At 45.6% G+C, this 21,945-nt stretch overlaps 1 long non-coding RNA gene across 3 annotated transcripts in view; it reads left to right on the forward strand.

The window, feature by feature from the left end:
* LOC109298682 overlaps positions 1-21,475 on the forward strand; it is a 38,586-nt gene extending 17,111 nt beyond the window's left edge. For 2 of the 3 annotated variants that reach the window (XR_002097676.1, XR_002097677.1), the window contains exon 2: positions 20,675-21,475. This is a non-coding gene — a long non-coding RNA (uncharacterized LOC109298682). Of the gene's footprint in view, positions 1-15,408; positions 16,084-20,674 lie in introns of those variants that run through there. The other variant, XR_002097675.1, reaches the window with a different exon arrangement.
* The last annotated feature ends 470 nt before the right edge of the window (positions 21,476-21,945 follow it).

The following is a 21,945-nucleotide window of genomic DNA, read 5'->3' on the forward strand; positions in this document are numbered from 1 at the left end:
CACATCCCTCTTGAAGTGTGGCGCCCAGAACTGGACGCAGTACTCCAACTGCGGCCTGACCAGTGCTTGGGTCCCTTCCGACCCTACCAACTATGAAACTATAAAAGGCATAGAGCGAGTCTTGAAGAATGATGCATTGCAAAGTGAATTATTTAAATTACTAACCAGTTGATCCACATTGTTCTTCAGACATTTCCACATCTTTATCCACACCATTTTCTCCCAATATGCAGTTTTCATTATGATATTTCATTTTTGCAATGTCTGCAAGAATGCATCTTCTTCTTGCGCTGCTTACATTTGACACGTTTTCCTCTTTTATCCAGGGAAGGAATTTCTTCAAAATATTCCCAGATAGGGTCTCTCTTATGCCCAGAAGCCATGACAGTTCTTCTGTGGCAAAAGTTGGGGAATATAGGAAGCTGTGTGTGTACTACTGAATAATGTCTTCCCTTTTTCTTTCCAGTCCACTCCACTGTTCCTTTCTACTCTGCATCTGTCCTTTCCTATGTTATCTCTCTGTCTTTAAGACAGCGTCTTAACTAACTCCTCTGCCTTGCTTGGCCCATCTCTACCACCACATAAACAGAGAACAACAACAACCTATCCAGCCTGTGTCTTTACAGCACACGTGACTTTAGTCGGCTGCGAAACAGAAACTGAAAGCCCAGAACTTTCAAGAAGCGAGAGCTGGTAGTTAGGCTGAATAGACAGATTAGAGCCATTTTCATGAGATGAAAAACTGAAATGACCGCCCATGTTTGATTAGTAGGTAACTCAATGTGTGTGTATGCGACAGAGCCACTCATTCATTTTTATACAACTGTAAGTGTAGGTTTAGCATGTTTGTGATGAGATTTAATTGTAACTTATTTTTAAATGCAAGAGAAATTTAGTATTTTATTGATGATTTAAAAAAATTTAAAAATCCAATTTAAATTTTAAAAATATGATTTTTAATTTTTAAAAAATATATATTTATTTTTATCCACCCTGATGTTAACTAATTCACATCACACAGTTTGAATAAAATTTCAATTCAAATTAAAGGTTAATAGACAATCAAACCAAACACAATGCGTAAGAAGGCACATAGCATATCAACATTTAAAGAAACAGTACCTTATAAAATGGCTAATGGACAATACATCACACCCATAATGTTGCACAGGAAGTTGTACCATTAGCTTTGATTATGGGTCTTAAATAGATAACAGAAATTTTGGGCATCAGATTATCTTGCTTTATAAAGCTGGTGTAGCCTCTGAAGCATGTGGCCACCTAGAAGTTAAACAACGATGACATACTCCACAACATCCCAGAAGCTATGCTGGAAACTGTAGATGTAGACTACATGCTACATTGTTTTGTACTGAATAGCCATTTTAAAAATCTGGGCTAGAAACAAAACTGCATTTCACATGCACACATACACTTCTATAAAGAAGATCTAAATGACTTTCATAAAGACAAGTATATTTTGTCCATATTTTGCAAATTAAGAAACTAACACATTGATGTCAAGCATCTGTATGGCTATTGGTGTTGGGAGAGGTGAGATCAGATAGGTAAAAGCAACCAGTATCAAAAGCCAAGTGCTGTATCTGACTGCCATACTATACCAGTTCTCGTCACTAAATCAACAAGATAAAAGTGGTTTAAACACACAAATAGTTCTGTGTATCCAAGATGGTCATGCTGATTCATGTTCTAAACCAGTGGTGCTCAACCTCTGGCTCATAGAGCCATGTCATCCAGCCCCACAGATCCAGAAGTTTGGCAGCAGGAGACTGATGGCAATTAATGCTACCAGCACTCCCCTGTCTAAGCCCCATGGACCAGATGACAAGACCCTGCGTGCTGAAACAGGTTGGTGCCTGAGGCTGGGGCCATAGGCATTGGAAAGCTGGGGCTAACAGGGTTTAGCCCCCGCCAAACATAGGGCAGCAATGGCAGCACAGAGGGCCACAGGGCAGCCCAGGTGCAGGCTCTGGGTGGCTGCAGTGGGGGGGACACACAGACACAGACATGCAGCCACAGCCTGCAGCAGCCCAGCAGCATGTAGAGCACTACCCACCACAGAAGTCTGTTGTAGGGAAGGGATGTCAGGGGACAGATCAAGGCCCCCATGGCGAGGGAGGGAGTGGGGCAGAGGCAGGGGCAGAAGTGAATGGAGCCCTGGGGCGGATTGTGGGATGGTTGGAGCCCAGGCAGGGCAGCAGACCTAATCTGGCACTTGCAGGGTCAGGGCTGGGGTGGCAGGCCCAATTCAGAGCACGTGGAGCTGTGGCCTGATCTAGTGAATGGTACAGAGGCTACGTATTAAATCACACCTGTGCCCCAACCCTACATCATATCAGTCCCACAAACTGATCCCATGTACCAGATGCAGCCTACATACCAATCCAGCATCTCTTATCTGGCTGTCATCCTGGAAAGATTGGGTACCCCTGTTCTAAAACATTGCAGTTTTGTTTGGAGGTCATATTAGCATTGTTTCATAGTTTCATAGTAGTTAGGGGTCAGAAGTGACCTGAATAGATCATCTAGTCTAACCACCCACCACTGGCTGGAGCACATACTGGGATCACATGACCCCAGACAGGTGTTCATCCAACTTCCTTTTGAATTTACCCCAGGTAGGAGCAAGGACCACTTCCCTAGGAAGTTGGTTCCAGGTCCTAGCTACCCTAACAGTGAAATAGTGCCTCCTAATCTCTAACCTGAACCTATTCTCCAGCAGGTTCTGGCCATTGTTGCTAGTCATCCCAGGTGCTGCTGAGGGGAATAGGACCCTTCCTATTTGCAGTTGATCTCCCCTAACAAGTTTGTAGGCAGCCACCAAATCCCCAGGTTCAGGTCCCTCAGCCTCTCCTCATAGGGCCTACCTTGTTCTAAAGGTATCTTCAAGATTCCTCTACCAGTTTCCAGCACAGCTTCTGGGATGTTTCAAAAGTACACTAGTATATGGTGATGTCATGGTTGTTTAACTTCTAGGCGGCCAGAAGCCACATGCCGCAGAGGTTACACCAGCACAAGCCATGGGCTGCCTTGGCATCCTTGCTGCTTCTGTTGCCATGTGCACATGGGTGCTCCTCAGTTTCCCAACTGCAAGCTCCCATGCTGCACCTTAGGCTGCTCCACACTATGTCACCCCTATCCACTGGAGCAGAAGCAGGAAATGGAAGCCTCAGGAGGAAGAGGGAGCCCAGTGGGGGAGCTGCAGCTAGAGCAGTTTCTGAAAGCAGTGGCTGGGTGGGAGCCTGGGGATTGCATATTAACTCCTCACAGCCCACATGCAGCCCACAGATGGTCAGTTGGACAGTCCTCAAGTATATAAAGCATTTGTGCTAGTATGCCAGAAACAACCTCTGCTCATACTGATTTTAAAATAGTGCAGACTGAAGCAATGTGGGCTGAAAGCAAATCTAATCCAAGTAGTATTTGAGATGCATGTACATTGCTCAAAGCATTATTGTTTGAAGATGTGAGGAGTTCTACAAATATGATAGGAGAATCAGATGCTAAAAATTCTCTACTGGGGCCAAGGCCAGAGAAAAAGAAAAATGACTTTTCCAGGATCATACACAAGAGCAGCAGGCAGAACTAGGAATACTGTCTAGAACAATGATTTTTAACTAGGGTGCTGTCAGATCCTTTTAAGGGTGTCATCCAATAGTAATACTGGTGTGTGTTCAAACACTTATGTGTATTCACAAGATAAACCTAGAGATCTCAAATAGGAATCTGTAGTGTCAAAAATATTCTGACCTGTTGTGGTGTTTATTGAGTTCTTTGCAACAGAATAATTGCTTACATTTCCATAGTCAAAAAATAACTGAACGATAAGAGTTGACATATTCTGAGGGGTACCTTGAGTCTAATGAGGGGTGCCTTGAGTCTGAAAAGTTTGAGAATGACTTGCATAATATATATTCCAATACCTTATGCTAAACATAATCATTATTACTATTATTCTCTCTATATAAAGGGCTTAGCCTCTCTGTCTGTGTGTCTGTCTGTCTGTAACGCCTTTGGCCAAGTGCGCGTGTGCCACCAAGACTGTGGGCGGCAATTGGCTGCATGAGCCCAGGCTGCACAGGCCCGAGCTTGAGCTGCTGCCAGGGAAGTTTGTGATGGCAGCGAACAAGCCCCAGCCCCACAAACAGTGGGGCTTCCCCACGCCTCTCTGCCTGAGGCCAAAGGTGGGGTTACAGTGGCAGCACCCGCCCCTACCACCCATCCCCGACACCCCCCAGAACAGCCGGCAGGGAGGGGGAGGCAGCAGGCAGGGCAGGGGAAGATGAAGAGGGGGTCACGGTGGCAGCTGTTGTCGGGGCTGGGTGGCGGGGAGCAGGAAGGAGGCCCCAACAACAGCCAGCAGGAAGGAGGAAGCAGCGCAGAACCAGGCAGGTGCGGGGCGGGGGGAGACAGAGGTGGAGGGTCATGGTGGCAGCTGTTGTTGGGGCGGGGTGGCAGGGAAGGAAGGAAGGGAGGGAAGAGGGGAGGGGAGAAGGAGTCACGGTGGTGATGCCCTCCCCCCGCTGCCCAGCCCCAACAACAGCTGGCAGAGAGGGGGAAGCAACAGGGAGGGAGGAAGGGGAGTGGGGAGGGGAGGGAAGGGAAAGTGGATGGAAGCCCCACTGCAAGGCGGAGGTGGGTGGGGGGAGGGAGCCTCAGCACCAGATGCTGGAGGAGGAGGCAGCAGAGGCAGAGGGAGTCTTTACATGGCCGGCCCCAAAGGGAGAGCAGGGGGCGAGAGGGGGCCATGTAAACACTCCTTGAAATCCTTTGTTCTTGATGGACAATTAGCTAGTATTTATTTTAAAATAAAGACACAAGTATTGACTCTTACTTACGTTAAGATCATTTAACACTGAATGGAAGGTTTCTTCTGCCCATGTCATCACAGTGTTTCACCAGTTTTGATCCAAGGCCTTTAGACCAACACGGCTACAACCAACAACCCTAAGGACATAGGCAGACAAGGTTCTTTGGGTAGATTTGATAACTTTTATTAGGCCAACTAAATGATCCAAGGAACAGAGCATAAGGAGATGTCAGCAATCACATATCTAACTGTATCTTTGCTTTTAATTCTGTTATTCTGTAGCTAGTTCCCAGCAAATAGTATACTGGAAAACCACTGGAGTATCGTGACGGGGAAATTTCCAAGGCCCGGTGCTCACATCAGTCCACTTCCTGTCTATGGACAAACCTGCCACCTTTTTTCTGCCACGCCATGTCGTAAAGTAATTGGGATGTTAACAAGGCAGGAGGCTGCACTTTGAGCATCCAGCTGTAATGGGTGATACATACACAGTTCAACCTCCCCTTACACATGTCCCATGCCTAGCAGATGTCACACCATGTATTAGCTTTCCAGCTCAAGGCCGGGCCAAACTAGGCACACAGTTGGGTCTCTCACACACTGCCCTCACAGGCCACATACCTACCTCCCCCATCTCACCGTGGCCTCTTGCACTCTGCCCTCTCTCACAGGGCCTCTATTATACCACCCTACCCAAGGCCACATTCATTCTGCCCTGCTCCCTTGACCCCATAGGGCCATAAGGCTTCACCCTTCACGCCTCAGCCAGCCCTGGCCTATTGGCCCTCATCTGAACAGGACTGGGTGATTATTCAATTATGGGCCTACTTCACCCCTGGCCCTTCACCAGACCACTGTGCCCCTCTTTCAGGTTTCTACTCCACCCCTACACTGGGGCCCAGGGTCTTTCACCCCTCCAGGCTCAGGTGCTTTTCCTACTAAGCATGCCTGGCCTCCACTCCACACTCTCCACAGGGCCTGGGGTCTTACACCCCATGGGCCCAAGTGCTCCTCTCTGAGTGTGCCTGGCCCACCTCCAGGGTCCAACACCCCATAGGGCTCACGGGCTTCTATTAAGCATGCCTGGCCTCAAAGATGGGGGCTGAGGTTTAGGCAGCCCTACCCGCCTTTTACCAGGGAGGTTCTTGGTCCTGGCATATAAGTATTACTGCCCCACCACAGGCAGTCCCTCCAGGCCTCCATACCCTGGCAGGGTGCAGTTTTTAGTCATGCCCAGGACCATGAGATCTCCTTCCCCATAGCCTCATCCTTACCTCCAAGATGTCCCTGGAGCAGGAGCTCTGCCGGGTGATGCTGTTCCCCGGAGGGCTGGTTGCAAACTGCTCTCACAGCCCAGAAAGCTGGACTTTAAAATGATCACCCTAATCATCCCCCTGCCAGCTACCTGCTCCAGCCCTTAGAATGACAGAGCACTCAAGCTGCTCTGTCACAAGCATAGATCTTCTGAAAGGAATGAAAAAAGGATTTTGTCACTGAAATATACATTTCACATCACAAATAGCACCAAGAAGAAAGTGTAGCTGTGCATCTCTAAAATTACTCTTCCATTCACAGAAGAGTAAAATGAAGATGTGCAACACCCTTTGATAAATCAGAAGAAAACCTATAAAATATGCAAGAATTATTTTAACTTGACATAGTTATTTTATTGGTTGGCAAAAAATATGCCGGAGAATACTTTTTATTATAGTCTGTGTGCCTGCATGCATATGTATCATTGTTTATATCTGATTAACTTCAGCAATCATGGGATAATTAGAATTTAAAATATAAAGATGTTAAAGCAATAGAATTTTAATTGTTCCATACATGCATATACCTATTCACATATAATTTGCATATTTATAATGCTGCTCATCAAAAATGTGATACTTAGTTTAGCATTTGACACTAGGACTTTTACTGTCTCATTTCCTCCCCTATCATCCACATATATCTTCTCTACCAGTCAAGCCAATCTGCTAAAATGTCCATATATTAATTCAAAAGCTATCATTTTCTCTTTTATACACTTGAAATTCTCTCCCTTTAGTAGTTAGACCTCCACTTTATGAGATATTTTCCAGATATGGCAAGCAATACCTTAAACTGCATTCTCCTTTTTAACTTTAAAAATAAATATACTAGCTCCCTTTCTCTTCATATTCTAGGATACTTCAAGTGAGGCATTTCCATTATAGAAAGGATGGTTTTAATGCCATTGTATACTGAAAAGTCTCATCTAGAATACTATGTACAGTTCCGGTCACATATTCAAAAATGAATAATTTAAGTCATAATGGGTTCGAAGAAGGAGTACTGGGGGATGACTGGGGGATTGGAAAGCCTATCACTTAAGAAACTAAAAGTACCTAGTTCACCTAGCCTAGCAAAACAAAGGCTGAAGGAATTAAATAAACTGGGGGACAAGGAAAATACAAGATTAGGAGAAGAGCTTCATAAGTTACAGGACAATGTAGTTGCAAGCAAAAATAGGTATTAACTTACCAGGACAGAATTAAGTTTGGAAATCAGAAGACAATTAGCCATCTGAGGTGTTACATACTGGAACAGACATATAATATGAGTAAATGGGGGTGTGATGACTACAGTGGGGCCCAAGAGGCCACTGTGATGCCACCCCTATCCCAGAGCGCTCTCTGTATGGTGTAGCTTCGCTCACATCTCCCCGGGTTGCAACCCATCCATTTTTCTGCCACACCTTGCTGCTACAAAGAAATAGTGAAAGGAGGCTGCCTTGCTGGGGTGAGTGAGCCTTTAATTCTCTCTCTTTTACTTATGGCTCTCAGTGTTCATGTCCTCAGGCCTGGTCAGCCTCAAGGGTTAGATTCGTGGCCTCCTCCTGCCCCTTCAGTTATGCCCATGCTTTGCAGATGTTACCAGTCTATCATTCCACTGGGGTAACTCATCCCCTAATACCACATCAGGCCTCCAAGCCTTTGTTGGGGCCTCAGCCCTCCTGGCTTCTACCCTTTCCTCTAGTTGGGCCTCTTAGCTTAGGCCTACTGAAAAGACCACATCTTACAGGCTATAGACCCCATGGCCTTGAGCTGTCTGTCTCACAGGTTTTCACTTTCCTGGCTTTGACCTGCCTGTGTTTTAAGCCCAGCCCTGGTGAGGCCCAAAACACGCTCATCCCCTTGGGCACTAGTGTGGCTTGAGCCTCTCCCTGGCAGGCATGCCCCCTGGCATCCTCCCTGGCCTCTGCTTCACCCCGTTTAGCCACTCCTGGTCCACTGGTTTATTACTCCAGTGGGGTAACTCACCCCGCCAGTACTACGTTAGGCATCCTCAGGGTGGGGTGAAAGAGTAAGACAAGAAAAAATTACTTTAACATTTGCCCTCCCCCCCCTGCTTTTGGGGTAGCTAATCTGTTTCAGCACAGCTCTGTCTCTGGGGTTCCCACCCTTCTCTGTACCGGGTGCCCTGTGTGACTCAGGGTCCCTTCAGCACTTCCCCCTTTCCCTTGGCGTTTTCACCTCCCCCTCAACATGCTCAGAGAGCGGAGTATTTGAACATCCTACTGCATAGTCCTTTCTAATCAGGTGACCTGCCAGCAGACAGTGCGTCTCTCTGAAGTGGCACGAGGAAAGCAGCCACAGCCAGTGCTTCTCCCGTGGCAACACAGGAAGAGTGCCTGCAGCTTGTGCTTCCTCCCACAGTACCATGGGAAGAGCAATTGCAGTTCAAGTCCCCTGCCACTAAGCATTCCAGTGGCTCCATGGGCTGGATCTTGCCTACAGGCCATAAACTGCTGAGCCCTGTAATGCACAAGAGATTGGACTCAACAATCAAGGAAGTCCTTTCCAGTCCTACATCCCATGTTATCGTATCATTATAACACATCACAGCTAAAGAGATCTTCATCAGGAACAGAGCTCCAACAGCCTTTGTGAAATCCCAAAGCTACTCACTTTTGAGCTGTTGGCTCATTGGTGAGCACAGACAGAAGTGCAGTTCCCTGCTGTAACTCAGAACACTTCGCAGGAAGTGTTCTGAATTATAACAATCCCTGGAACTGAACAGAAGTTCACTGTTGGGTCCAGGGGGGAGGGGAATCTCAGTGATGGCTGGGAGTCTGCAGCCAGTTTCCCCTAGCAATGGCCCCTTCTCTCGCCCAGCCCATGCTGTTTTCAGAATTGGAAGGGGGAAAGGGAGCAGAGGGATCTCCTTCTAGGGGGTCCCCAGCCAGCGCTGGAGAGTGGGGAGGGTGGATTAGAGCCCCCACCCTGAGGTATGGGGGGGATCCAATCCACCTATCCCACTCTCCAGCATGGACTGAAAAAAACCCAAACCACACTCCCTTTGCTACCTCCCATTCTGAAAATGGTGACAGACTGGGAGGCAGTGCAGACAGAAGTTATTGAAAAAGCTATGTTTTGAAACATCCTCATCTGAACACTCATGCAGTGTAATTTTTTGTGGGGCTGGGCCCCTTTAACGCACTTTGCAGCTGAGTATTTCTGTTTGGTCACAGCTGTAGAGAGCTTTCAGGGGCCAGATCAGGCAAAAATTGTCACGTCTGTCTGTGGTTGGTAACTCTCATTCTACAGTGTCACCAGACTTTCTCAGGTTGTTTTAAAGACTTGAAATGCTTTTCATTGTGCTCCCTCTAGTGGGTAATACTTGTGTTCACTGCAGGTGATGATCACGCATCAAGGGGATAATATAATTGCAAAATACACTTGGTATGAGCATGATATGATATGCATAATGGTGAAATTAAGCAAAGCAAATGGGTTACTTGAAGCATGCAAAGATATTACTGTAATATAGTCCCTTTTAAGTGTAAAATGATGAACTCACATTATTATGACCTCAGTGTTGTATATTTTACATAATGTTTTTCTTTGCATAGTTTTGTATATCAGATGAGAAATAAAGCCAAGGCCTTAACCATTTGTGTTAATAGTTCTATGATACCTTTTGAATAAGCAGATGATTTATTCTAGTGTCCTGGACAAATCCAAGATAGATAATTAAATTCTATCTAAATCCCACCTGCAGTCTCAGCTGAAAAAGCTACTCTTTAGATTATAATGTTCATCTTACATAATATTACTGTGCCCTGTTAAGCATTCATTATATTATTCTTCATAGCTGATTGTATTTGAACGGTGGACAAAGAATTTCTGAATCCTTATTCAAAACTGACTTCGGTGGAACTCTATTTGTATGAATAAGGTTTACTAACATGAGTAAGAATTTCAAGATTGCCCACAGTTGACCTTGGCCACATAGGTTTGAAAAATTCTGTGGATGAAAAAAAACCAGACACATCACACATTCCTGGTGCTGCCAAAATAATTAATATATTATGGTAAAGATGGTATAATATCCTTCATAGTATAGAGGAGATTTGTTTGTAATGGATATAAAGGAGATCTCGTTAATTCCATGGTACAAAAACAGGGCAGTGTATATCTCCCTGTTTTTCTATTATTCATATTGATATAGCAATAGCATCTGAACACTCCAATCAGATATAATGGAGCATCATTATGTCATGTGGCATCAATTGCATACAGCCAATTCTAAAGACTGCAGTCTAAATAGGAAGGAGTGATGAAGAGTAACAGACAGAAAACAGGTAAGTGATAAAAAAAAGGTCATTGTATTAGAATTAGCCTATAGGTTACATTTTAAAAACATTTTCTCAACCCATCCCTCACACTCCTGTTATTCTTCTGTCACTGCTACCTGCCAACCTGTTTCATCAATGGTGCTAAAATGCCCTCCTTGACATTGCACATGGCTCCGAGTTCTGTGTAGAAGCAACCAAAGTGGTAGAAATCAGGCAAGCAAACAGTTCCTGATGTTACAAAAAATGTCAGAAAGTTTCTGAAATTCACTGTGATGTGTTCCTGGTCCAGTGACCTCTAGCAGTTCCTTTCCATCAACCTACTTTAGCAGAGACTGTGGGTTGGAGACCGTCAGGCTGAACAAACATAGCCATTATTGCTTAATACCACACCACAGGTTTACCTATATTATACAACTAGCCAAATCCAGTTGTTACTAAAGTACCCCACAAAAGCAGATACATTTCATCTGATTGGAGATCAGATATATCTGATATAAACTCAGAGTGGAGATATAAACTCAGAGTGAGATAGTTTGGACACAGATTACCAAATACGGGACCCCATTCATTGTTGCTTTATGAGACCTTTGCATTTCAACAGGCATAAAGCCTTCCCCCAGTTTAAAGGAGCATGTCAGTTGCATTCTGAAATGAACTAGTGCAGGGGTTTTCAAACCTTTTTAACAAGTGTACCCCTTCTGCCTCAAGCTTTCAGCTCATGTACACTTTTATATTTTTTTCTTCTTTTTAAGGGGCGGGGAAAGGGTGCAGAGCAAGGCACCCCATGGTAAAAGCGTGAGTGGGGCTGGGGCTGCATGCAACCCAGCAGAGGCGCAGGGGGCATGTGCCCCCCAGATCTATCCATTGGGTGGAGGCAGCTGCTGCTGCAGTCTGGACTCTGCACCCCGCTGCCCCAAGTGCTGCACAATGCCATGGGCAGGGAACAGACACACACACACACAAAGACACAGACATAGATACACTCACGCACGCAGATGCAGACACAGACACATGCAGATGCAGATACACACGCAGATACCACCCCACAAGCAGGTAAGCATGTGTGAGGCAAAGGGGAAGGGCAGGGGAGAGGAAAGGGGTTGGGGGGCCAGATCACAAATGGCAGGGGTGGGGGTGTTTCTTTGCCCACTTCCAGGAGCAAGGCTGGGGAGCTGAGGGCAGTGATGACCCTCTGCAGGCCACACATGCACTGCCTAGCCAGTCAGACAGTGGGGGTAGGGGTGCTCACATACAGCAGCCACCGCCATCACCCCCATCACCCGCAAAGTGTGTTGTGTGGCTGCCACTGCCACACAACACACCACTTTTTCACGGCCAGTTGCACATGTGCCTCCATGGACTGCTGATGGGCCTCATGCCCAGCCAATCATGCCTGCAGATGGGCGCCGCTGCCCTCACCCCCCCCAGCCCTGCTCCTGGGAGTGGGCACAGAGAGTGAGCTGATGTGGGGAGCAGGAAGACACTGCAGTGTGCTGCGTGGAGCCAGTGGAGCCCTGCATGCCCCTCCCCTTCCTCCTCTCCCCCAGGTAAGAAGCAAAGTATAGGAATGTGCCAGGGGAGACACTGTCACCATGGCCCCGGGCACGCTCCATGCCCATCCACGCATACCCCCTACGACCTTTCTAAGTACCCCTAGAGATACACGTACCCTTGGTTGACCACCCCTGTTCTAGTGCTAGGGTGGGAAGGTGGGGAGGAGTGACCAAGACATCCTTACATTATAGTGACTGCTTGCCTTCCAAAGTCCCATACAACCTTTTACTTCTGTGTCACAGGGCACTAGTGCCCTGCTCCTTTAAAAAGCTGAAACTGCTAGGGGAAGAGCCCTAGCAGGGAGTTAGAAGCCCCAGCTGCTGGTTACCAGGGCAGCCAGAATGAGCTAGTGGCCCACACCTGTTAGCGGTCAGCTGAGTGGAAGGGGCAGGGCCTGGCTTGTATGTAAACCCCAGGGCTGAGGCCTGGAGGGCAGTTCCCTGCCAGCAGCCAAGGGGAAAGAAGCTCTCCCAGGGCAACCAAAGGGGAGAAACCTGACTGCAGGAGCAGCTTCTGTCACTGTTGAGGGATGGAGTATTCTCTGGATGGCTTGAATTTATGTTGCAGCCCAGGGGTTTATGTTTTATTGCAGCCCAGGGGCTTATGTTTATTGCTGTATAAGACTGGTGGTTTTGGTGAGGCTATTAGGGGACGGAGGAGGCCTCATGAGGGGGGCCCATGGCAGCGTGGGGACCCCAGCACCAGAGAGTGTGCAGCATTTGGGGGTGCACAGACCCCAGTGCCGGGGAGGCATAGAGTGAGATGGGGCTGGAGAGAGCCCAAGGAGGACAAGGGGGCCAAATTACAACAAGGCCCAGACCAAAACAATGTCAGTACCGTCTGCAAGGCTTGGGGTGTGGTAAAGGGGTGGTTGGAGCCACGCATAGCCCATTAGGCTAGGGTGCCCTGAAACACTCGTTGTGACATCTGTTTTGGAGTGGGACCCTCCAGAGGTCTGGAGACACACGGGGTCCAGAGAATCAATTAAGACCATGTCCAAGAGGACTTGGAGGCAGCCTCCCTATTATTCATACCAACAAGATGTGGCGGGCGAGAACAGAGGGTGCCCATTGGGCCAACTTGGCATGGTAAGGGGGCCTTGGGGAGATCTCAGCCATCCTGCAAGACCCCATCCCGTGACATTCTGTTGTACTACTTATAATTCAGCCACAAGCCAGCACCTTTTACAACCACCTTTGAGAAGGAAGCCAGCTAGCACATTTTGAAGCCAGAAGGAAAAGAGAAAATTCTGGCCAAGACATTAGTATGGGCCCCTCTGTGGTAAGGAAAGGGTGCCAGGGATATGCGATTGCCAGCATAGAGAATTTCAGTTTTCAAAATTTAGATCCAAAAGATCCAGTGAACTGCCTGGAACTCTACACATCTACTGCAGGGGCTAATGCACCATCTTGACCTAGCTGGAATATATGCCTCTGATACCAAGAAAATCTAGATATTAAAAATGTGAAATTTAAGCTGCAAGGCCAATGCTCTGGCCTAATCTTGAGATCTAACAAGACTGATGTTAATGACTCACTATGTTTTCCCCAACTTTACAAGTCTATATTTTTCTTTGCATTGTGGGAGTGGTAAAATGTACATGTTTAAATACCACATACGGTACTGGAAGCAATTCATCTAATTTCTCTATGCACCAGGAAATGATTAGGTCTCCTATAACTGGCCCTGAAATGTCAAAAGTTTAGAGCTGAATTATTTTACAGATTTATTTATATGTTCTCTCCAGTACCTCCAGCAACTCCAAAAATGCACAACTGAAATAAAAAGCCCTTCTTTTTAGAAAGCCTAATACTAAATAATTTTTTTTTCCATTTGTTAGAACATCAATTATTACTGAATATAAAATGTTTCCTTCCCCTTGTTGTATCTGTTTAACAGTCACTGTGAGAGAGAGAAAAAAATCAACCCTTTAGTGCTTTTAAAACAAAGGTTATGTAAAAGATGTCCTTTCCAACCTTGTAGTATTTCTAAAGTATCAAATGTTAAATAAATTCTCTGGCCTCAGGCTATGAAACATAAGTCTGAAAATCCTATGCTTTAAGATAATTTGGAAAAAAATTAAAGAACAATTCTCAGCACTGAAGGGCCTCTGTAATATTTTAAGCTACACTTAAAGTCTTAAGAAGAAGCCAAGTAATTTTTTGACACGCCATCTATTATCTTATTTGAATTGATGAATATTAAGAATTTACAGATCTCAAGACTATCAGCTAGCACTCTTTTTTCCAAACAATTTCCCTTCCTCACACAGCTAAAGAGAAAACAAGATCACCTAGCAATCCCTTTCGATTAGAATCGTATGAGAGGCCTGAAAAGCACATACAGTATTTTATCAAAGAAGAGAGGCAATTTTTTTGCTGAAAAATAGGTGTCGATTCTAGAGAAAAGTTCAAGGTTACTTGGGATGCCATTTGTTTCAAATCTTATAGGACTGGCTAGGAAAATGTGGTCTCATTTCTATGAAGCTATTGTGCTGTGGTACAATGAGATTTTATAGAATGTGACCTGTTTGATCAAAAGCTGATAGTATTGCATCAAAGTGTCATGAGAGAAATCAAACTTCAAAATATGGTAAACCTCCTGAGGTCACTAGAATCTAGCAAGTTTCTTGGACTATCCAGCAAAAAAAGACCAGTGTCTGGAGACAGCGGTCCATTTGCAGTAACTGCTGAATGACAGACTAGATATTTAATTCTTGCCTCTCCATACTTCATCCAGTTTTCTCAGGCTATTTGGCAAACAGCTCTGGGGATGAGATCAGGGGTTCGTTATTCTAATTCAGAGAGTTTCCTAATGACCTATCATCTGTGAGCATTCTTTCCTGACTAGTTAAATATCAGTTTGCCTGAAAGAAAATTTATAAGTGCTGAGCCCAAAGATACAAAGTTCTGTGTTGACAGCTCTTCTTCAGAGGTCAGTCACATACAGGGGAAAAGCACCACATGACCTGAAAATTATGTCTACAGATTCAATAGTGTTTGAAAGGTGGAGGATCCCTTAACATAAGGATAATAAAAGGCTCCTTAGAATATTCCTCAAGAAGGGGACAATCTGCTTACAGGAAACTATGAAAAATCCTTTATGCAGGAGTCCGATTAATTTTCCTCCTCCAGTCTGGCATTTACTGAAGCCTTAGATAGTGTAGGTCTAGATCTTGAAAGATTTAGCCACCTAATTCATATTAAGGCACCTATCTCCCACTGAAAACATCTCCAGTGAGAAAAGTTGCTGACAATCTTGGGATGCTAGAGAGTATGAAACAGAGAGATAATTTAAAAAATGCTTCTCTCTAGTACTGCTCATTACTGCAAAGCTGTTTTTTTGTGACAGGAAAGAATATAAAAGTGTCACTGGAAAGAGCAGATACTAACTTATCTTTTCTTCCCTCTTTGTCAAGGGCCAAGGAGTACACAACATTGGTTGTGGCAGGCAAATCTTTCCATTGAATAGAATGCCTTGCTGCAAGAATAGCATCTGCATCCTTCTGGAGTTTGCATGCCTAAGAAGACAGAAGATATATTGTGTTTAGACCCTATGGGGTCTATCCCTTCCATAGTCAGCAAGCACTTTAATTGGGCTATTCCCTCACATCCCAATCCTTTCCCAACAGTGTCAACTGAAGTTGGATTGGACCCCTTAGCATTAATGTTGATTGTGCATACAAATGACTGGGGCAGTAGACATTTGGGTAAGAAAAAGCACAGTATGCAAACATCAAAGCTTAATTAATGTACTGGACACCTGGAGAGAGAGAAACTGTAATTAACTATATTTCTATTCCCTTTCTGTAACTGTGGTGTGTAAGCATATGAGATCTGTAACCTTTTTCAACAGAGAGAAATATCTGTTTCTCACTCAAGAGTACCATAATTGTATCTGGTGGAGGCTTCACATTTAATGTTATTTTACTGAGAGATTTAATTATATTTTGATTAATTTAACATGTAACAATATCTGTTTTGTAATTGCATGAAAAACTAAACAAAACAGTAATCTGTGTTTAATGCAGTAATGTATTTTTTGCTCTGTATTGTAAGTGTGTATGAAATTAACTGTTCCAACTTTGGAATTGCTCCCACATGATAGGGATGCCTGTTTATTGCGAAGAGCATTCTGCCATTTTTGGAAAGGCAGATCTGACAATAACATACTGAAAAAGCTAGGGACTAACATTTAGGGTCCTATGGGGAATCTCTCTCTCTTAACAAATGGAGGGTTCTGTCATGACTTTACAACCAAAACTGCATTGCAAGAGCTGAAGAGTTGGAACTGGCTCTCTGGCAGAGACACACGAGCATAAAGTTGTCGTGCTCGCGAGAGGCATAGGCCCCCAGAGGACCCTTAGGCGGAACCCTGACCCCCAGCGTGGAGCCAGGAGGTAAGTAGGGGACTGCGGCAGGTAGACAAAGCAGGGGTAGTAGGCAGTTGACTGGAGCCAAGGAGGGTCATACCCCCACCCCCAGCTCCTACTTAACCCAGCCCCACCAGGAGCCATGCAACCAGAGCATGCGAACAGGCATGTTCTGGGTCCTGTGTTCGAGTTAGCACAGGACTTGTGGGAAGGCAGGACAGAGCCCAGGGTACCAAAGCCCCCTCCCCCCACAATGAGCAAAGTCCTCCAGCACTGGACATCAGGAAAAGGGGATGAGGGACCTACTCTCCCCCACTCCAGGGAGGGACCCGGGGACTCTGGGAATCCTCCAGCTTCTTGGGAAGCTGGAAAGCTAATAGATCCCCACCACAGGCAGCTGCTCCAGCCTGCCTGCTAGGCCACAACAGCAGCAGCATCTGGTAAGGACCACGTAGGGGCAATAACACCCACCCATCTGGTCTACTACTTATACCAACACCTAGGCAGCCATACTACCGGGGCCACCTTGCAATATGGTGATAGGTATGTGCCACACCTCCAGGCTTCCTGGTCTGGATGGACCACCCCACCTGGTACCTTAGAGGCACCCACCCAGACACAGCCTATGCTTCCAGCCTCCACCAGACTGAGCCCTTGTCTCCAGGCTGCAGGGGCTGCCTGCCATGCCTGCTGGTCCCTGGGACCAGGGGCATAAGCACTCCCCCTTGTGGGATGTGCTCTCTCTGGTGGAAACTCTGGAGGGCTGGGTGAAGGAGCTACAGGAGGAGGGTGACTTCAACTACCCTGAAATCTGTTGGGAAGAACACTTGGCTGCCTCCAGCAGGTCAGCCAATTTCTTGGCAACAATAGACAACCTATTTCTGACACAGGTAGTGGAAAGGCCTACTGGGATAAGGCTATTCTGGATTTAGTGCTGGCCAGAAGAGAGAACATCACAGGTGACCTAAGGATTGGTGGTACTCTGGGAGATAGCGATCACAACCTGGTTAAGTTCAACATCCACTGTAAGACTGGGAAACAGAAGTCCTAGATTTCAAGAAGGCAGACTTTGGCAGACTCAAGAGGCTACTTGGAAAGGCCCTCTGCATCCAGCAACCAGACAACTTGGGAGTTCAGGAACAGTGGCGCTTCTTTAAGGAGGCAATTTTTGAAGGTCAAAAACAGGCCATTCCCAGGCAGACAAGAAGTGGGAAATGAGCCAAGAGATCCACTTGGCTCTACAGGGATGTTAGCGAGCTGCTGAACAAGAAAAAAGAAACATACAAGCAATGGAAGAAAGGCTCGGCAATCAGAGGGGAATACACCTGTATCGCCAGGACCTGCAGATACGAGACGTGGAAGGCTAAAGCAGGCTTGGAGATCAAGCTGGCAAGTGGAATAAAAGACAACAAAAAGTCCTTCTACATATACATATGGAGCAAGAAGAAAAAAAACAAAAAACACCCCAAAAACCAAAAAACCAAAGAAAACAAAAAAATCAGGCTCTACTGTGGGCCCCCTACTGAATATTCAGGGGCAGCCCACAGAAGATGCCTGTGAAAAAGCAGAACTTCTAAATATATAACTTGCTTTGGTATTCCTGAAATCAAACAGGGGCTTCACGTGGCCAGAGGCCCAGGGACAATTGGGGAACACAACAGGCTACATGAAATCAGTCCTGAACAGGTGAGGGATCTCCTACAATACTTGGATATTTTCAAATCTGCTGGGCCTGATGACCTGAACCCAAAAGTCCTGAAAGAATTGGCTGAGCTTATAGCAGCGCCACTAGTCAAGCTATCTGTGGAATCATGGAACTCAGGAGTGGTCCCAGACGACTGGAAAAGGGCCAATATGGTGCCCATCTTCAAAAAAGGGAAGAAGAATGACCCTACAAACTACAGACTGGTCAGTCTGACCTCAGTCCTGGGTAAAATCTTTGAAAAATATAGTAAGGAGGCCATAAATCACAAGCTGGTAATTGACAGGGTTTTAAGAAGTAGCCTGGCAAACCAGGTTTGCCAGGCTACATGATGCCTGGCAAACCTTGTATCTTTCTACAACCAGGTAACTAGCTATCTGGATGAGGGACACGAAGTTGAAGCTATTTACTTAGTGTCACAGGATGGGGTCCTACAGGATGGCTGTGATCTCCCCAAGGCCCCCTTACCATGCCAAGTTGGCCCAATGGGCACCCTCAATTCTCGCCCACCATGTCTTTGATGGAAAATATATACATGGGAGGCTGCTTTTACATCCTCTTAGACACGATTTGCTGTACACTCTGACCTTGTGGACTCCTGGACCCCTGGTGGGTCCTGCTCCAAGATAGATGGCACAACAGGTGTTTCGGAGCACCCTAGCCTTATGGACTATGCATAGCTCCAATCACCCCTTTACCATGCCCCAAGCCTTGCAGATGGTAGCAACGTTGTTTGGTCTGGGCCTTGTTGTAATTTGGCCCCCTTATCCTCCCTGGGTTTTCCATGGCCCAGTCTCGCACTGTGCCTTCACTGGTGCTCGGGCTCTCCACGGCCCAGTCTCACACTACACTTTCAATGGTGCTGGGGTCAATGCACCCCCAAATGCTGCACCTTCTCTGGCACTGGGGTTGGTGCACTCCCAAATGCTGCACCCTCTCTAGCACTGGGGTCCCCCTGCTGCTGTGGGTCCCCTGGAGACCTCCTCCTTCTCTAAATAGCCTCACCCAAACCACCAGTGTTATACAACAATAGACAAAACACAAGCCCCTGAGCTGTAACATAAATTCAAGTTGCCCAGCTATAATGTCATTCAAACCCTACTGAGGAACACTCTGTCCCACAACAGTATCAGGAACTGCTTGTGCAGTCAGGCCTCTCCCCTTTGCTTGCTCTGAAAAAGCACCTTTCCCCTTGGCTACCAACAGGGAACTGCCTTCCTGGCTTTAGCCCTGGGGTTTATATATGAGCCAGGCACTGCCCCTTCTGGTCAGCTGACCCCTGACAGGTGTGGGCCACCAGCTCATTCTGGCTCCCCTGATAACCAACAGCTGGGGCTTCTACCTCACTGCTAGGGCTCTTCCCCTAGCAGTTTCAGCTTTTTAGAGGAGCAGTGCACCTTAGCATCCCACAACACTTAGACTTTGATAAACCCTTTGATTCTGTTTCCTACAGGATGCTCTCAAACAAACTGGAGGTTGCTGGGCTGGACCAGTCTACAATGAGATGGGTAGACAATTGACTCAGAAGCAGAGGGTGGTAATTGATGGGATGGCCTCATCCTGGAGGACTATCTCCAGTGGTGTCCCCCAGGAATCAGTGCTTGGACCTGTGCTCTTCCATATATTCATTAATGACTTGGATGAGAGAGTGGAGAGCTCAATGATTAAGTTCACGGACGATACCAAGCTGTGGGGATACACAGGCACACTGGAGGATAAGGACAAGATCCAGGAAGACCTTGACAGACTGGAATCTTGGGCAGAATGAAATCAGATTAAGTTTAACAGGGATAATGCAGGATCCTTCACCTGGATAGGAAGAACCCTCATCACAACTACATGATGGGTGGTGGTCCACTGGCTAGCACTGCATCTGAATGAGACCTGGGGGTCACCTATTGACCGAAAGATGAATATGAGCCAGCAGTGCGATGAGGTTGCCAGAAGGGCAAACAGAACTCTGGTGTGCATCAGCCGATGCATGGTCAGTAGATCCAGGGAGGTGCTCCTTCCTCTCTGCTCGGCACTGGTGAGGCCTCAGGTGGAGTACTGTGTCCAGTTCTGGGCACTGCCCTTCAAAAAGGACATGGATAAGCTTGAGAGGGTACAAAGAAGGGCCACTCATATATTCAAGGGCATGGAGGATAGGCCCTACAAGGAGAGATTCTGGGATCTGGGCCTGTTCAACCATAATTTTTTTTTAATCAACCATACATTTTTTTAAATGCAAGAACTGCCTGAAGATGTACAATGCAATTATTAATCTGGCCCCACCATTAATTTTGCCTGTACCTCAACCTCCCATGTTCCCAAAAGCCCTGACTACTAATTCATCTTGGTGATATACAAAATACCTCTCTCAGACAGAGCATGCAGACTAAAGAGGCAGCCATTTACCATTAAAACATTCTAGGTGCATCTAGAGGGTTCATAGCATCATGAATCCAAGCCATGTGGGAAGTGAAGTGGAAAATAACTTCTAATCATCAGTCTCCTAATATTAGGAAAAGATTATGAGAATGACCTCTCAAAACTAAGGAGGAAAATTATCTTTGATGCTCTAGACATTGTACAAAGAACAAATAGTGTTTATTTTTCTGCCTTCTACAGGATCTGCATCAGAGAAAACCAGACCACAAAGGACATGATACTTATTATGATCATGTCTTAGAAATGTGAGAGAAAAGAACAAGAGAGGAAATATTTAACAAATACCTAACATCTTCAAGTGAGGTTGTTTCTCAGCTCAAAGCAACATGGGAGTGGTCAAAGAAGACCATCTCTGTCATCAGCCAATCAGAGTGCCACAATGAGCCAAGAGGAATGTAGAAAAGGATGGGAATGCATGGAGGTAGCTCAGAATAATTACAAAAAAAAAGAAAACCTTTACTGGAATGAATGTTCAAAGATCTTCCTTTTCTTCCTCCTCTTTTGGCACAACCTAATAGTCTGAAGTGTATCCAGTTCCAGGCCTTTAGTCCCAAGATAACTTTTCTTACTGTGGCCATCATTTTAATGCACAGGTTCCCAACTACATTTCTAACCACAACAGGATATCAAAACATTGGCTTCTGGTAGCCCTCCTGTAAGCCCTCCAACCCAATGTAGAGTGTTTTGCCTTGGCATTCTGAACCTGCAAATGCCTTTGACCAGGCAGAAAACCTGTGTAAACACAACTGTAAGCTTTAAGGCTAAATGTTTGAATAGTTAATTTTATATGTGTGCACTGTTTGCATTTGACTGTTTAATTGTTATCTCAAGCAGTGTTTATTAATATTTTTCATACTTTTGCACATTTTAACAGTATTAATCATACCCATTGGTATTTGCATTTCTGTAAAATAAAGAGTAATTTTGTTCCATTGTAACATAATTTCACACACATTTCCTAATAAAAGTTCCCTAAAAGCATGTCCCAAGTCTAAAAGTACATTCCTTAAATTTAAGTTTTAATAACTTAATAAACAATGTTTAAAATAAGAAAGATAATAAAGATAAGCTGTCCATACAGAGTAAATGTAGCCCTCACCTACTTAAACTCTTCATGAAATAGTTTTGAAATGTGATTCATGAAATACTTTGCTAATGAAGTAAGAATGAAAAGGTTATACAAGTGGTATAGAGAGCATATCTACTGAAATTTGGAAGTAAAATAAAATTTAAAATGTCCCATCCTTGAAGTTGGAAAACAAGGCATGCCTTAGTAACTATCATTTTGACAGAGCCTTTTACTGACAGCTCATAACTCTCAGGAATTCCCTGAATCCACACCTCCCAACCTTTAGTAAAGTTCCTTCCCTTTCTCTCACAGATCTTGTACACCACACAGCATGCAGCTATAATAATGCATGCCAGGAATTCCTCAGCAGCCTCTAGAACGT

Source organism: Gavialis gangeticus, unplaced genomic scaffold (assembly GCF_001723915.1).
Source record: "Gavialis gangeticus isolate Ggan-Ray unplaced genomic scaffold, GavGan_comp1, whole genome shotgun sequence".
Taxonomy (NCBI): domain Eukaryota; kingdom Metazoa; phylum Chordata; order Crocodylia; family Gavialidae; genus Gavialis; species Gavialis gangeticus.